Source organism: Ovis aries, chromosome 4 (genome assembly GCF_016772045.2).
Source record: "Ovis aries strain OAR_USU_Benz2616 breed Rambouillet chromosome 4, ARS-UI_Ramb_v3.0, whole genome shotgun sequence".
NCBI classification, from domain to species: domain Eukaryota; kingdom Metazoa; phylum Chordata; class Mammalia; order Artiodactyla; family Bovidae; genus Ovis; species Ovis aries.
The window spans coordinates 16370018-16387966 of record NC_056057.1 but is presented as its reverse complement, the minus strand read 5'-3'; positions in this window follow the sequence as shown (position 1 = coordinate 16387966).

Genomic DNA, 17949 nt, shown 5'->3' with positions numbered 1-17949 from the left:
TCCAGGCAAGAGTACCGGAGTGGGGTGAATATGCTGTCTAAGTTGGTCATAACTTTTCTTCCAAGGAATAAGTGTCTTTTAATTTCATGGCTGCAGTCACCATCTGTAGTGATTTTGGAGACCCCCAAAAATAAAGTCTCTCACTGTTTTCACTGTTTCCCCATCTATTTGCCATGAAGTGATGGGATCAGATGCCATGATCTTAGTTTTCTAAACGTTGAGTTTTAAGCCAACTTTTTCACTCTGCTTTCACTTTCATCAGGAGGCTCTTTAGTTCTTCACTTTCTGCCATAAGGGTGGTATGATCTGTGTATTTGAGGTTATTGATATTTCTCCCGGCAATCTTGATTCCAACTTGTGCTTCCTCTAGCCCAGCATTTCTCATGATGTACTCTGCATACAAGTAAAATAAGCAGGGTGACAGCCTTGACGTACTCCTTTCCCAGTTTGGAACCAATCTGTTGTTCCATGTCCAGTTCTAACTGTTGCTTCCTGACCTGCATATAGGTTTCTCAAGTGGCAGGACAGGTGGTCTGGTATTCCCATCTCTGGAAGAATTTTCCACAGTTTGTTGTGATCCACACAGTCAAAGGCTTTGGCATAGCCAATAAAGCAAAAGTAGATGTTTTTCTGGAACTCTCTTGCTTTTTCGATGATCCAACAGATGTTGGCAATTTGATCTCTGGTTCCTCTGCCTTTTCTAAATCCAGCTTGAACATCTGGAAGTTCACAGCTCACATACTATTGAAGCCTGGCTTAGATAATTTTGAGCATTATTTTACTAGCGTGTGAGATGAGTGCAATTGTGTGGTAGTTCGAACATTCTTTGGCATTGCCTTTCTTTGGGATTGGAATGAAAACTGACCTTTTCCAGTCCTGTGGCCACTGCTGAGTTTTCCTAATTTGCTGACATATTGAGTGCAGCACTTTCACAGCATCATCTTTTAGGATTTGAAATACTCAACTGGGATTCCATCATCTCCACTACCTTTGTTCATAGTGATGCTTCCTAAGGCCCTCTTGACTTTGTATTCCAGGATGTCTGGCTCTTGGTGAGTGATCACACCATTGTGGTTATCTGGGTCATGAAGATCTTCTTTGTATAGTTCCTATGAAGACCTACAAGACCTTCTAGAACTAACACCCAAAAAAATGTCCTTTTCATTACAGGGGACTAGAATGCAAAAGTAGGAAATCAAGAAACACCTGGAGTAACAGGCAAATTTGGCCTTCGAGTACAGAACGAAGCAGGGCAAAGGCTAATAGAGTTTTGCCAAGAGAACACACTGGTCATGGCAAACACCCTCTTCCAACAACACAAGAGAAGACTCTACACATGGACATCACCAGATGGTCAACACTGAAATCAGATTGATTATATTCTTTTCAGCCAAAAATGCAGAAGCTCTATACAGTCAGCAAAAACAAGACTGGGAGCTGACTGTGGCTCAGATCATGAACTCCTTATTGCCAAATTCAGACTTAAAGAAAATAGGGAAAACCAGTAGACCGTTCAGTTCAATTCAGTTCCATCGCTCAGTTGTGTACGACTTTTTGCAACCCCATGAATTGCAGCACGCCAGGCCTCCCTGTCCATCACCAACTCCCGGAGTTCACTCAGACTCACATCCATCGAGTCAGTGATACCATCCAGCCATCTCATCCTCTGTCATCCCCTTCTCCTCCTGCCCCCAATCCCTCCCACCATCAGAGTCTTTTCCAATGAGTCAACTCTTCGCATGAGGTGGCCAAAGTATTGGAGTTTCAGCTTTAGCATCATTCCTTCCAAAGAAATCCTAGGGCTGATCTCCTTCAGAATGGACTGGTTGGATCTCCTTGCAATCCAAGGGACTCTCAAGAGTCTTTTCCGACACCACAGTTCAAAAGCATCAATTCTTTGGCGCTCAGCCTTCTTCAGAGTCCAACTCTCACATCCATACATGACCAATGGAAAAACCATAGCCTTGACTAGACGGATCTTAGTCGGCAACGTAATGTCTCTGCTTTTGAATATGCTATCTAGGTTGATCATAACTTTCCTTCCAAGGAGTAAGTGTCTTTTAATTTCATGGCTGCAATCACCATCTGCAGTGATTTTAGAGCCCAAGAAAAATAAAGTCTGACACTGTTTCTACTGTTTCCCCATCTATTTGCCATGAAGTGATGGGACCAGATGCCATGATCTTCATTTTCTGAATGTTGAGCTTTAAGCCAACTTTTTCACTCTCCTCTTTCACTTTCATCAGGAGGCTTTTTAGTTCCTCTTCACTTTCTGCCATAAGGGTGGTGTCATCTGCATCTCTGAGGTTATTGATATTTCTCCCAGCAGGTATGACCTAAATCAGATTACATGCACATGAGTGAAAGTCACTCAGTTTTGTCCAACTCTTTGTGTTCCCATGGACTATACAGTGCATGGAATTCTCCAGGCCAGAATGCTGGAGTTGGTATCCTTTTCCTTCTCCAGGTGATCTTCCCAACCCAGGGATCAAACCCAGGTCTCCCACATTGCAGGCGGATTCTTTACCGGCTAAGCCACAATGGAAGCCCAATTACATGCATACGTATAACTGAATCACTTTGCTGTATACCTGAAATCAACATAACATTGTTAATCAACTGTACTCCAATATTAAAAAAAAAGTTAAAAATAAAAAAAGAACTGACCAGTAAGATGTGAGTAGAATTGGATTATGTCCCTCAAAAGAGAAGCTTCTCACTGTCTACTTCCTCTTCTTTCTTGGTCCCTGGAAAATGGCAAAAAGAAACGTGGACTAGGGAGGGAAGCCATGTATGAAGGAAGGCAAAACTGCTCCACTAGTCTACGTCCTAGGCCAGTTCGGGGAGCTGAGGTTCCCTCCTCCCTTGGGTCAGCCACAGATTTCTGGACCATTACACAAGAGAAAATGAACTCTCTTCCATTAAAAACTACTGTTTGCTCAGAACTGTCTGTTATGGCGGCTTATCCTATTCCCTAGGTAACACACAGGGGTTCTATATGCTTTATTCTCTGCTTGATCTCCACGACCTGAAACAGTGCACAGCACAGAGCATGTGCTCAGTAAAAATCTGTTGAATAACTCCTAAAGTAGTATCTTTCTCTGATCCACGTTCCCCTCCTGCTAATACCTTTTCCTCTCCTTCTTTTTTCCATCCAAGCTTTTGCGAAAGTGCATTCTTCTCATATTGCTGCCAGTTCCTTGTTCCCTAAAGTCCCTATGCGAATATGACCCTTTTCTCATTATGCTTAAAATTGATTTTCCTCCACTAAACTGTGTTTCTTGCAAAACTGAAGAATGTCTCTTAGAAGCTGCCCGCCATCCATTTCCTCTTCTCCCTTCCTGCTGTCTGGAAAATGGCAGATGGTATTTTTCTCCTAGGTAGATGGCGCTAGAGGTCATCTACCTGCCTATGCAGGAGACATAAGGGATGTTGGTTCCATCCCTGGGTCAGGAACATTTTTTGGAGGAGGGCATGGCAACCCACTCCAGTATTCTTGCCTGGTGAATCCCATAGACAGAGGAGCCTGGTGGGCTATAGTCCATAGGGTCACAAAGAATCAGACACAAGTGAAGTGTCTTAGCATGCACTCAAGTGAACTTTTAGTATAGAACTTTGAATTTCCTAGAGTACCTGACTACATAATATGTATTCAAAAATATTTACAGACTGTGAGAATGCACTGTATTTGTTGGAAGTGGAAACTGTATCAGGGAATTTAACAGACTGGTCTGAGGTTACACTACCTGCCTTCATCAAACATTTATTTTTACAGTGCCAGAGTTGCTGGTCTTAGTGTTTGTTTTGTTCATTTAAACTTGTGCAGCCCTAACAGGATGTTCTTCTTTTTAAGCTCTTTTATTTATGTTGCGGTGATCCAGCGCAGAATTTTTGGTTGTGGTTTTAAACCCATAAAGGAGAGCCGTTGAAGACTGCTAATTTCCTTCTAATTTACTGCTGCCCTAGGCAGCAATTCAGCAACTATTGCAATATTCTGTGGAGCCTGTGACTGGATAATCCCAACTCTCCTTATTTCCGCATGCACAAAATCAGTCTATACCTGGGAGCAGCTTTTACTCTTTAGGCACCAAGTGAAAATTAAGGCCCTGTGAACATGCGATATAGTTTAGGTAATCTTTTTACAAAGGTTGAGGATGTGAAGATCTGAGACATCTTAAAATAGTGGTCTTTAAGAAGTATTCTGCTACTGCTGCTGCTAAGTCACTTCAGTCGTGTCCGACTCTGTGCGACCCCATAGATGGCACCCCACCAGGCTCCCCCGTCCCTTGGATTCTTCAGGCAAGAACACTGGAGTGGGTTGCCATGTCCTTTTCCAATGCATGAAAGTGAAAGGTGAAAGTGAAGTCACTCAGTCGTGTCTGACTCTTCGTGACCCCATGGACTGCAGCATACCAGGCTCCTTCGTCCATAGGATTTTCCAGGCAAGAGTATTGGAGTGGGGTGCCATTGCCTTCTCCAAGAAGTATTCTAGAACACTCTTAAATCAATTTGGTAAAACAATGCACTTATCATTTTTTTGGATTACATCTAATATTGTCATAATATATTTATAAAGTTGTCAAGGGTATGATTTTTAACATATTTCTAAAGTTTATGTTGTAAATAAAAATGGTTATATCAAACTTTAAATGTATCCAGTGAAATTTAAATACCTTAATGAAAATTTCTACCATTAATGTAAAAATTTAGTGAATAAACTATTAATTGCAGGAAATTTTATACTATTCTACTTTCTCTTCTTGAGCTTGTATTTCCATTTTATTGTCTCCCAGTAGATTATTTATGTGTTTGATAACAAACAATTATATAGCATATATTATGTGTCAGAAGGGCTTCCCAGGTGGCAGAGAGGTAAAAAATCCACTTGCCAGTGCAGGAGACACAAGAGATGCAGGTTCCAATCTCTGGGTCGAGAAGATTCCCTGTAGTAGGAAATGACAACCCACTAAAATAGTCTTGTCTGGAAAACCCCATGAACAGAGGAGCCTGGCAGGCTATAGTCCAATGGGTTGCAAAGAGTCAGATATGACTGAGCGACTGAGCGCACACGTGTGCCAGCAGCTTCACAACACAGGCTCATTTAACACTGTCTCAGGTTGGGTGCTGTGGCAACCATATTCCAAGATGGAGATTAGGATGTAGGAGCTTACTAGGGAGTATTCTTTTTTTTCTTTTTTTTTTTTTTTTTACTTTATTTTACTTTACAATACTGTATTGGTTTTGCCATACATTGACATGAATCCACCACGGGTGTACATGCGTTCCCAAACATGAACCCCCCTCCCACCTCCCTCCCCATAACATCTCTCTGGGTCATCACCGTGCACCAGCCCCAAGCATGCTGTATCCTGCGTTGGACATAGACTGGCGATTTGATTCTTACGTGATAGTATACATGTTAGAATGCCATTCTCCCAAATCATCCTACCCTCTCCCTCTCCCTCTGAGTCCAAAAGTCTGTTATACACATCTGTGTCTTTTTTGCTGTCTTGCATACAGGGTCGTCATTGCCATCTTTCTAAATTCCATATATATGTGTTAGTATACTGTATTGGTGTTTTTCTTTCTGGCTTACTTTACTCTGTATAATCGGCTCCAGTTTCATCCATCTCATCAGAACTGATTCAAATGTATTCTTTTTAACAGCTGAGTAATACTCCATTGTGTATATGTACCACAGCTTTCTTATCCATTCATCTGCTGATGGACATCTAGGTTGTTTCCATGTCCTGGCTATTATAAACAGTGCTGCGATGAACATTGGGGTACATGTGTCTCTTTCAATTCTGGTTTCCTCGGTGTGTATGCCCAGCAGTGGGATTGCTGGGTCATAAGGTAGTTCTATTTGCAATTTTTTAAGGAATCTCCACACTGTTCTCCAAAGTGGCTGTACTAGTTTGCATTCCCCTAGGGAGTATTCTTGAGATAAACTCTTGTGAAAGAGAGGAAGAAAATGCAGACTTGGGCAGAGGGAGAAGCTGAGCCGTGATTTAATACCAATGAAGGTCTCAGCCAATCTGTGGGAAACTTTGGAATTAGATTGGCCCTTCAGACTTGTTTCCAGTTGGAAGGAGGGATCCAGACCTTTCAGCATGACTTTGAATGAGGCAGTTTTCTTGGCAAGGCAGTCCTTAAAGAAGTCTGAGAGCGGTGCGCCAGCTTCTGGCAACACACCCAGCAGCTGAAGGAGCAAGTCACTCATTACTGAAGGCGGACTTCTGGGTGGTCCATCAGAGAATTCACCAGAGTCTCATGAGGATGAGGCTGAAAATTAACCCAAGTTACAGATGAGAAAACTGAGGCACAGAGAAGTTCAATAAATTGCCCAAGATCTCTTAAGTCATGGGACTAGGATATGAACCCAGACAATCTGGCTCTACCATGTGCTTCTAACCTCTGGCCTGTGTGTGTGCTCAATCGCTTCAGCTGTGTCTGACTGTTTACGACCCGATGGACCACAGCCCGCTAGGCTCCTCCGTCCCTGCGATTCTCACATGAGAATACTGGAGTAGGTTGCCATTTTCTTCTCCAGGGGATCTTCCAGACTGGGTTAGTTTACTAACCTCTGTCTTAGGGGGAAAAAATATGCAAAGATAGAGGATACACTCATGGTTTACTGTGATAGGAATAAAACAGTACCAGATGGAATCAACATAATGACCCTCACCTTATATTTTAAAGGCTAGAGGGAATTGTGCTAACATTATAACAGTAGATTTCCCTGGGTGGTAGATTTAAAGGTGATCAATATTCTCTTTACTATATTTTTGTGTTTTCTGAAATAAAAAACGTAAAACATTTTTAATGAGAAAAAACTCAATGAATATTATTATTTTTTTTTGAATATTATTTTAAAGAGCATTGTTGGAGGGATTAGGATGCTAAATTCAGTAATGACAGAGGGGTACTTCATAAGCCATCCAATACTCACAGAGTTAAGTCAGAAACGATAAAGTTCAAGCAGCATGCAGAGCACTTTATCAACTGGGGTAGTTTTAGGATGATAATTGCAACACTGGTGATCCTAACATTTCCTGCTTTGCAGGTTGTCTCTTCACAGGGTCTCTGTTCCATTTGTGGGTAACCTGGTTTTATGGATTGAATTTTGTACTCCCTTCCAAACTGACATGGGCCTTCCCTGGTGGCTCAGTGGGAAAGGCTCTGCCTGCATGCAGGAGATGTGGGTTTGATCCCTTGGTAGGGAAGGTCCCTGAAGAAGGAAATGGCAATCCACTCCAGTATTCTTGCCTGGGAAATCCCATAGACAGAGGAGCTACAGTTCATGGGGTCGCAAAGAGTTGGGCACGGCTTAGTGGCTAAATAACAACAAATTGAAATATTGAAATTCTAACCCCCACTGTGATGATATTAGGAGGGGCCTTCCTGAGGTAATTGGGTCATGAGGGTGGAGCCCTCAAGAGTGGGAGTAGTGCCCTTATAAAAGGGACCCCAGAGAGCTCTCTCCCTCTTTTTCTGCCATGTGAGGACACGATGAGAAGTTGGCATTGAAACCCAGAGGAGGACCCTTACCAGAACCCGACTGTGTTGACACCTCATCTCAGACTTTCAGCCTTCAAAACTGTGAGAAATAAATTTCTGTTGTTTAGAAGCCACCCAATCAATGGTAATTTGTTACAGCAGCCCCAACTGACTAAGAAACTGGGCTCGCCCCTTCTGATGAGCTGCTGCTGCTGCTGCTAAGTCGCTTCAGTCGTGTCCTACTCTGTGCCACCCCATAGACGGGGGCCCACTATCTCTGGGATTCTCCAGGCAAGAACACTGGAGTTGGTTGCCATTTCCTTCTCCAATGCATAAAAGTGAAAAGCGAAAGTGAAATCACTCAGTCGTCCTCGACTCTTAGCGACCCCATGGACTGCAGCCTTCCAGGCTCCTCCGACCATGGGATTTTCCAGGCAAGAGTGCTGGAGTGGGGTGCCTCTGCCTTCTCCGCTTCTGACGAGCACTGAAGCGCTAACGTGGCAGCCATCAACATTACAATCAAATCCCAGGCCATCTCTCTGCCTGACCTCTTCTGCTCATTGGGCAGGATTTGAGTAAATCACATTAGTGCTTTTGGAACAGATAAGGTGTTCAAATTCTGTTAATTTTTATGCTCCCATGGCTACTGCCCTAGTTCATTTAGGTCTTAATTACTGCTTACCCAAACAATAGTCTCCAAACTGGTTTCTGGCTCCCCTGTTCCTACCCTTTTACTCTGAACCACTGATCTTTCTGAAGGACATCTCAAGTGTCTCTCTTATTAGAACACTTCATTGACTCATGATTCCTACAGACCAAGATCCAAACTCCTCAGTCTGGAGTTAAGATGTCAATATTGTAAGCCTTCATGGTGGATGAAGAAGAAAATTTGTATTTTCAACGGATCAAATTAATTTTACAATTACCTAAATACAATGAAGTCTAAAGCAGTTGTAAATGTAGGTTTCTCTTGGTAAAATGAGAAAAAGATGTCCAGAACCAACACTGAAAGTCAGACACATATCAAATTCTGAAGATAATGAGTTCAGGACCAGTGTCATTCTGAGGAAAAGATCAGGTCACTGAAAAATCAAAGCATATCTGATTGGTCTGAGTCAATAATTTGGACCGTTTCTGATGTAATGTACAATGTACGACTATAAATATCTTCAAATGGATAATGGACTTAATTTTCATGTTCAAAATTTGGACTATCAGTAGCATATCTGCAAAGCTAAGCCTGGCTTTCTTAGTTGAGTATAATTGTTACCCCAGGAAGAAATGGAAGAGGAAAGAAACCAGAAGCATAAGGAGAATCAGAATCAGGACAGAAAGGATGAGGAAGCAAATTTATGTCCTAAGTTTTAGCCCTTTTGTAAATTTTTTATCAGTTTTGTAATTGCTGCAATGTTGAGTATATTTTGTCTTCTCTTAAAAATCATTTAAAAGAATCTGCTGATGTAAATTTGTAAAAAAGAGATTCAGTTTACAATGTTTATGAATTTGGAGAAATCTAATTTATTAAGTCAATATATTTCATGAATTATCTGTAAAAATAAGGTATCAGTACAGTTCAGTTCAGTTCCATCGCTGAGTTGTGTACGACTCTTTGCGACCCCATCAATCGCAGCACGCCAGGCCTCCCTGTCCATCACCAACTCCTGGAGTTCACTCAGCCTCACTTCCATTGAGTAGTGATGCCATCCAGCCATCTCATCCTCTGTCGTCCCCTTCTCCTCCTGCCCTCAATCCCTCCAAGTATCAAAGTCTTTTCCAATGAGTCAACTCTTCGCATGAGGTGGCCAAAGTACTGGAGTTTCAGCTTTAGCATCATTCCTTCCAAAGAAATCCCAGGGTTGATCTCCTTCAGAATGGACTGGTTGGATCTCCTTGCAGGCCAAGGGACTCTCAAGACTCTTCTCCAACACCACAGTTCAAAAGCATCAATTCTTCGGCGCTCAGCCTTCTTCACAGTCCAACTCTCACATCCATACATGACCACAGGAAAAACCATAGCCTTGACTAGACGGACCTTAGTCGGCAAAGTAATGTCTCTGCTTTTGAATATGCTATCTAGGTTGGTCATAACTTTCCTTCCAAGGAGTAACCGTCTTTTAATCTCATGGCTGTAATCACCATCTGCAGTGATTTTGGAGCCCCCAAAAACAAAGTCTGACACTGTTTCCACTGTTTCCCCATCTATTTCCCATGGAGTGATGGGACCGGATGCCATGATCTTCATTTTCTAAATGTTGAGCTTTAAGCCAACCTTTTCACTCTCCTCTTTCACTTTCATCAGGAGGCTTTTTAGTTCCTCTTCACTTTCTGCCATAAGGGTGGTGTCATCTGCATATATTATTTTAAAATTAATTGTTTTGTTCAGTCACTCAGTCGTGTCTGATTGTTCACGACTATAATATCCAGGCTTCCCTGACCTTCAGCATCTCTCAGAGTTTGCTCAAACTTATGTTCATTGGGTCGATGATGCCATCCAATCAACTCATTTTCTGTCGCCCCCTTTTCCTCCTGTTCTCAATCCTTCCCAGCATGAGGGTCTTTTCTAATGAGTAGGTTCTTTGCATCAGGTGGCCAAAGTATTGGAGCTTCAACTTCAGCATCAGTCCTTCCAATGAATATTCAATACTGATTTCCTTTAGGATCTACTGGTTTGATCTCCTAATAAATGGTGAATATTCCTTTCTATGTAACATATACAGAAGCTTCTGGGATATTAAAAAAAATTATCAACATGAGGTTGTCCCCATTCTGGCCCAAAATATCTTTTCAGCTTAACCCTTTAATACGTTCTAGCTCCAGCCCTACTGAATTGTTCCCAGTTACTTTTACACAGCCATTTCCCTAAACATGCTTTTTTTCCACTTTCCCCTGGAATATCCTTCCCTGAGACATAGAAAAATTAAATTCTCTCCATTCCTCAAAATACATCCCTCAGCTTCTCAAAGTCTCCCACAACTGAAGTAATGTCTACTGTTCCGAACTCCTTGGCACTTGTAGCTGGGCCTTGTTTCACATCCTCAGTCTCTTTACATACACACAGACGTGCGTGTGTGTGTGTGTGTGCATGCATGCACACATGCTTATATATAGTTATGTGTTATAATAATGCTATTGCAGATTATATTACAGTATACTCATATGATTCTATTGTGAATTCTTTGAGGTTAGGATACACATTACAATCATCACTATTCCCCTTACTATTTGTTGAATCAAAACAACAAATACAAGATGAAAAATTAAACAAACATAATGAATGCTTCCATTTCAACTCAAAATTTAAAAATGTTATTATGAAGACAATATTGAAGGACAAGTTTTAAAATTCAGATATTTCTACCATGCACGACTTTTGTCATTTCCCTATTTCAGTTTAAGGATTTAGCCATGCTCATACAACATATTTGTTTATGTAACAGAATGTTAAAAATAGGATTTGTCATCTCTAGTCTTGGCTAAAGCCCCACTAGAGTGGAACAAAACAAGAGGTGATGAATATTCCCACATTCCAAAAATGAGATGCTAACACTTAACACCTATTCAGACCCTACTTATCCTCTGCTCCCTGCACTTCCGACTTCCGTGTCACAATCTGGGCCAGGTGCCTTCTTTGCAGGTCTCTATTATGGATATTATCACTCTGTACTGTCGTTGCCTTTTTATCTAATATTTTATTATACAAGTTTCAAATATACTCAGAAGTTGACAGAATTATATAACAAACCCACTACCCACCATCTAGATTCTGCACTCAACATCTGATCTGTAATATCTGACATATTTGCTTGATCATAATATTCATCCATCCCTCTATCCATCTGCTTTTCTTTTAAATGCATTCAAAGTTGCAGACACCAGTGCTCTTTACTCTCAAACACTTCAGCATGGTACTGCTAGCTAGAGCTGGATATTTGACTACTTAAAAATACTTTCGGTAAAACGTGCCATTGCCTTCTACTCTATTGCTTCCACTAGGCTGAAGTGACTGGGTCTTTTTTGTTTTCTACCCAATGCCTCACACATAGAAGGAACTAGGTTAACATTTGTTAAATGAATGCATTTCAGTTTTCACCAGGTGCTGGTTTCCTGATTCATACATAGAGTAATTTTGCCACTCCTTTGATTCATCTTCTTGTTACCCTACCCAGAAAATCTGTAGGTGGCTACCTGCATTTTACCTGTTTAGCATCCCAGGAAGCTAAGAATTTTAATCTGTTAATGATTGTAGACACTCTCTCAAAGTGTCTTTCTACAAAGCCCCACAAGGTGGTGCCCAAATATCTTTTTTCAAACAATAGTCCTTCAAGACCCATGGTCAGTCCTCACTTATTTCTGTTAGTATTTGGCATTTTTAATTTGGTTAATTAGCATAATAGAATATTTTATATTCATATATATAATTAATAAAGAAGTACTTACATTGAATAAAACTATACATATGTATTTCAGAATCTGCAGTTCTGGAAATAAGCAATGAATAATGATTATATTAGGTACTTTACATTTGTCTTGGTTTGTATTGAATGAAGTATAAGTAGAATGGAGTATGAGTGGGAATGGTAATCCTCTCCAGTAGTCTTGCCTGGAAAATTCCATTGACAGAGGGGCCTGATGGCCTAGGTCCACACAGCATCGGGCATGACTGAGCAACTGAGCATAGTATTGGAAGGTTTTTCATACCCAAAATAGTAAAATTTAAATTCAAGTCCCTTTCACTGTAAACTTTGAATAATTTACCCTTGTACAAATTTAAAAGGACAGAGGAGGAAACAAACTATTGTATAGAAGGAGCTATATAATTTAGGTGTAACTTGGGGGAAAAAAAAAAAAAAGATGACTGCTACCTCAATTGGGGACATTGCTGTGTGAACCAGAGCTGTAATGGATTGAGATAATATGAGAAATAAGCTACTTAATGTTCTTAAGATACTTTAGTTCCACGAGTTTGGTTGATTTATTTAAAAAACTTCGTTGAATATTCTTATGGAACACCAAAATGGACCGACTAGAAAACTCATAAGGGTGTTGAGTTTCTATAACTTATTACTCATACAAGTGATGATATCTATCTCTATTACTGGCTTTATTTCGATCGGGTATCAATAATATGCACCAAATCATTTTACTCAAATCATTGTAACAATCCAAGGCTACTCTGGCAACCTTGCCCAAACCAGGAGGAGAAAGTTCTTCAAATCTGAGCTCTCAGAAATGGTGTTCATTACCTTTGATGACCCAGGCATGGAGATTTACAGTGAGTGATGAGACTTGTTATTGTGCTGGAATTTAGTCCATGATAATTTACCCTGAGCCAGTTCTTACTAAAGGAAATATCCACATTTATGAAACATAAATTGTTGGCCAAATAACAGCCTCCTTTTTCTCCTGCTCTGTATAAAGGCCTAGAGACCTGCTGGGGTATTTAGGGACAGTGAAAGATGGCTGGCTACTGTACAAAGATCTAAACCGTATTCCCTCACTAACTCAAGGGATGATCTTTGGATAAGTCTCAACACCCACCCTCTACCTTATCACCTGTGAAATAGAAGAATCAAATGGAAGTGGTCTCAAAGTCTCCCTCAGGTTCTGAGATTTGATGCTACTATCTGTCCCCAATATAAGAAAAGTCTAACTACCATCTAGCAGAGAAATGGAAGAATTTACCAAGATACAACACATTTGCTAACACCTGAAAATAAAACCAGCCAAATGAAAAACAGAAGATACTTTCCCCATTAAAAAAGCAGACTTTGGTCAAAGCTTAGTAAGTAGATCCTATATTTCTCTTTTTGGGTGGATTCTGCATGAAGAAGTTAAGACTTCTTTATTCACTGAAGGGAATAATTTTTTTAAAACTTGGACATTCAAACCTATGATAGAGGAAGACCTGTACACTTCCAGATATTTCTTAGAAAGGAAAATTGTAAAAAATTTCCAGAGAGCACCCTGATTGTTTTTTCATAAGAAATCTGCTCTTAGTAAAGAATAGTACAGAAAGAGAAAATATGAATGTTGAAGGACATTTTTAGAGAAAGATTTTCACAGTCATAAGATCGGTCGATGAGGATTTATGCTGCCGCTGGGTTCTAGGACCCTCCTGTTGTATATGAGACTCAAGCTGAGGATCAGGTGGCAAATAATAAAGCAAGATGATAGATAGATAGAGAGTAAATAATACAAGAAAAATTGTGGGGACTTCCCTAGTGGTCCAGAGTTAAGGAGTCATCTTCCAGTGAGGGTGATATGCGTTCCATCCCTGGCCGGGGAGCTAAGACCCCACATGCCTCAGGGCACCTGGGCCCACGCACCACAGCTAGAAAGAAGCCCTGCGCTGCAACAGGCAACTAAGACCTGGCGCAGCCAAATAAAAACAAAGATATATATTTTTAATCGTGGACACAGCAGGGGAAGGAGAGGACGGGGTCAATAGAGCATTGAAATATACACTATCACATGAAAAATGGATGGCTAGTGGGAAGTTGCTATATAAGACAGGGAGCCCAGCCTGGCACTCTGTGATGACCTAGAGGGGTGGGGTGAGGGGAGGGGAGGAAGAGGGAGGGGAAGATATGTATAATCATAGCTGATTCGAGTTGTTGTATGGCAGAAACCAACACAGCAGCATAAAGCAATTTCCCTCCAATTAAAAATTAAAATTTTTTAAAAAGAAAAAAAAATGTAGATGGATGTTAAGGAGCCATGCTGCTCCAGATGTAAGAGATGGCACAATTTCTACATTTTATTACCAAGGATAACGTTCACTTCCTTGTCATTGAATGCTTTGAATCCTTCCCTTAGTTGATAAGTAGACCAATACCATTTGGGTGTCTTTCTAATTTATGGCGAATGACACGAGAGAGTATCTGTCGGACTCAAGTTCAGTTCAGTCGCTCAGTTGTGTCCGACACTTTGCGACCCCATGGACTGCAGCATGCCAGGCTTCCCTGTCCATCAGCAGCTCTCAGAGCTTACTCAAACTCATGTCCATCGAGTTGGAGTCAAGAAAGATAGCAAATCACAGAACCTCCAGAGCTTTGGGACCAGTGTTAGGTATTCTACTGTATCAACATTTTGTGCTGAAGAAAATAGACTGCTAAGGACTAACTTCTCCAAGCTGGGTAAGAAGGACACTGGTTTCTCCTTTTTCAGCAGAAAATGTTCTTTTCTACTGTGGATGAGCAGTCTGGGAGGTAGGTGCAATTAGAAGATTGTGAAACACTAAATTATACCTTGGTCTTGGTCCAGATATGCAACTGAGACAAGTCTGTTCTGATATGTTACTAGCCCTTTTGGTGTTTCTGTAACCCCAGGCACATAACATCTTCCAATATTCACAAGTCACCTCAGGTTTTGGTTCCTTTTAAATGATCCTTGGACTCTAAAAAATCATCACTGTTGAAATGGAGACGTTGGCATTGGTACCAAAACAAACACAACTAACATAGGTTCTATATGGTTGAATAGTTCAACAAATTAAAACATTTCAAAAAAGGATTTCCTGTCTAGCAGTGCTTTGAAGGAGCGCAATCTGTTGTATCTAGAGAAGGCAATGGCACCCCACTCCAGTACTCTTGCCTGGAAAATCCCATGGACGGAGGAGCCTGGTGGGCTGCAGTCCATGGGGTCTCGAAGAGTCGGACACGACTGAGCGTCTTCACTTTCACTTTTCACCTTCATGCATTGGAGAAGGAAATGGCAACCCACTCCAGTGTTCTTGCCTGGTGAATCCCAGGGACGGGGGAGCCTGGTGGGCTGCCGTCTATGAGGTCACACAGAGTTGGACACGACTGAAGCGACTTAGCAGCAGCAGCAACAATCTGTTGTATCATGATTCTCAAGTGATTGATGAACATTTGAAAACTACTTCTAATTATCCTTCATTCAACAAGTATTTATGGGGTGTTTACTTAGGCCACCTGCAGCAGTGATAGCAAAAATAGTGCGTTATCGTTCTGTATGAAGGCTGCTGCAGACCAACAGTCAGAAAGGCGTGGACTCCAAGTTGCCTTGTTCTAGTCATCACTGTTATCTGCTCCTTTATTTGGTCTGTGTGTGTACCAATTCAAGACCCTCCTTTAGGGTTAAGATTGCTTTATTAATGTACCTTTGTGCATTGTTCTTCTGGTTACAAATCGAATTGCTTTATGTAAATGAACAGAACACAAGATTTTTTTTTTGAGTCATCTACCCAGTCAACTTAGCGGCGATTTCCACACTTGAGAGTGAAAGGCAGGAAATATTAGGTTTGAGGTACCCTATCTGCCTTTGAGGTGGGCTTTTCTGGTGGCTCAGATGGTAAAGAATTTGCCTGCAATGTAGGAGATCCAGGTTTGATCCCTGGGTTGGGAAGATCCCCTGGAGAAGGGAATGGCTGCCCACTCTAATAGTCTTCCCTGGAGAACCTCATAGATGAAGGAACCTGGTGGGATAGAGTCCATGGGGTCACAAAGAGTTGGACATGACTGAGTGACTAAGCACATCTGCCTCTGGGGTACAGATGAGTACCGCAATGAATGAGTAGGCAGGGTTCTGACCCCTCACTTATTTCAATCAGAAGAGTTATAAAGCAGGAGGTCTTTAGTCCCATCTTTCACCTCAGGAGTCACCTGTTTGCAGCCTTGAGGTATTATTTTTCTGCAGGTTGTTAGCCTACCCTAAGAAAAAGAGCTGATCTTCTGAAGAACTGCCACTTCCTTGATCCATGACTCTCATCTCACAAAAGTGAAACATGCGGCTAACAGCTACAGGCTATTTAAGACACATATGTGGTTGCTTCCTAGATCATTCCGCTGTTACGTCTGTGATATATCCATTATTTCCTTTTTTCTATTACCAGAGTCCCACAAAACTTCCTTAGCTGCTCAAAACCTGCTACATGGTGAGGAGGCAAAGAAAATGTTCACATTTCACATGGATGTCAAACTTAATGGCGCAGCCTCAGGGATCAGAGTGATCTGAGTTAAGATCTTATTCTGGTATTCTCTAGCATTAGCAAGACCATGGGCAAATCAGTGAGCTCCTCTCTTTCTCAACACCCTTTCTCTGCAAAACACAAACCCCTGCAGTCCTAACAATCAGCAGATGATTTGCTTTTGGAGGGTTAAATCCCATAATGTGTGTGAAGCACTTAGCCCAGTGCCTGGCCACCTGGTAAAGAGTTCATGGAATGGAAGCTATTACTGTCACTATAAGCGGAGATATAAATGCTAAAATGTCTTCCTAAGAAAGCTGATTCTAAATTATAACATGAACACTTCTACTGCTTTCTCTGACCATCTCGCTCTTCTGATCCTTGAGGGAGTCTGTAGAGAAACCTGCTATAAATTGTGTAGGGGTCGAGCGGCTTCTTGGCAATATGTTTTGCAGTGACAAATATTGATTTATTAATAATATAGGCTGTAACCACAGGTAGAAAATAGGACAAAAGGAGAATGGAATGACTACAGTAATCATCTTTCCTGGACAGAGACCTCAGAATATTGACCTTGTCATGTAACTCTCCTCGTCATGTTACAGTTTAACAGAATCTTGATAAATAATCAAATTCCCTCCTTCACTTCATAAGTAGGAAACTGAGGTCCCCATGTGAGAGACAGAACCAGGACTAAATTCTATATAATAGTCTATATATTTGATTATGAAACTTTTAAAAAATCACAAATGTAGAAAGACTAGAATCACAAATTTTTATGCTCATCACCTATCTTCAATAATTATCAACCCATTGCCTCTGTTGAAAAGCCAGATTTCCATCTGAGTCTGGGTTGGGAAGATCCCCTGGACAAAGAAATGGAAACTCACTGCAGTATTCTTGCCTGGGAAATCCCATGGACAGAGGAGCTTGGCGGGCTACAGTCCATGGGGTCACAAACATTTGGGACAACTTAATGACTAAACATCAACAACAAGACCTTATTTTCTTTGGAATCCTAACTCTATAATTATAGTCACTAAAATCCCCCTGCAACGCAGGAGATGCAGGTTTGACCCCTGGATTGGGAAGATCCCCTGGAGAAGTAAGTGGGAACCCACTTCAGTGCTCTTGCCTGGAAATCCCATGGACAGAGGAGCATGGTGGGCTACAGTCCACGGGGTCACAATGAGTCAGACACGATTGACATGACTTAGCATGCACACTCAAGCTGGTATGATTTATCCTCCTTCACAGAGCTCTTCAGCAACAGTATCTTACCGAGCAACTCCCGGGCAAAGGACCAGAAAGAGGACATGGCCTGACAGACAAAGGCAGGCTGTCAATAAATGTCTAAACTGTAGAAAATCTGCCCAGGTTATTTTCACAACAGCCTGGAAAACACAGACTTATTATGAAAGGCACTGCTCCTTTAAATTACTCACTGATCCCACCCAGATCTTGCACCCTGGCTAAGTGCCTAGCCACTCTTGCTTTAATTTAGTCTAAAAAACATGAGT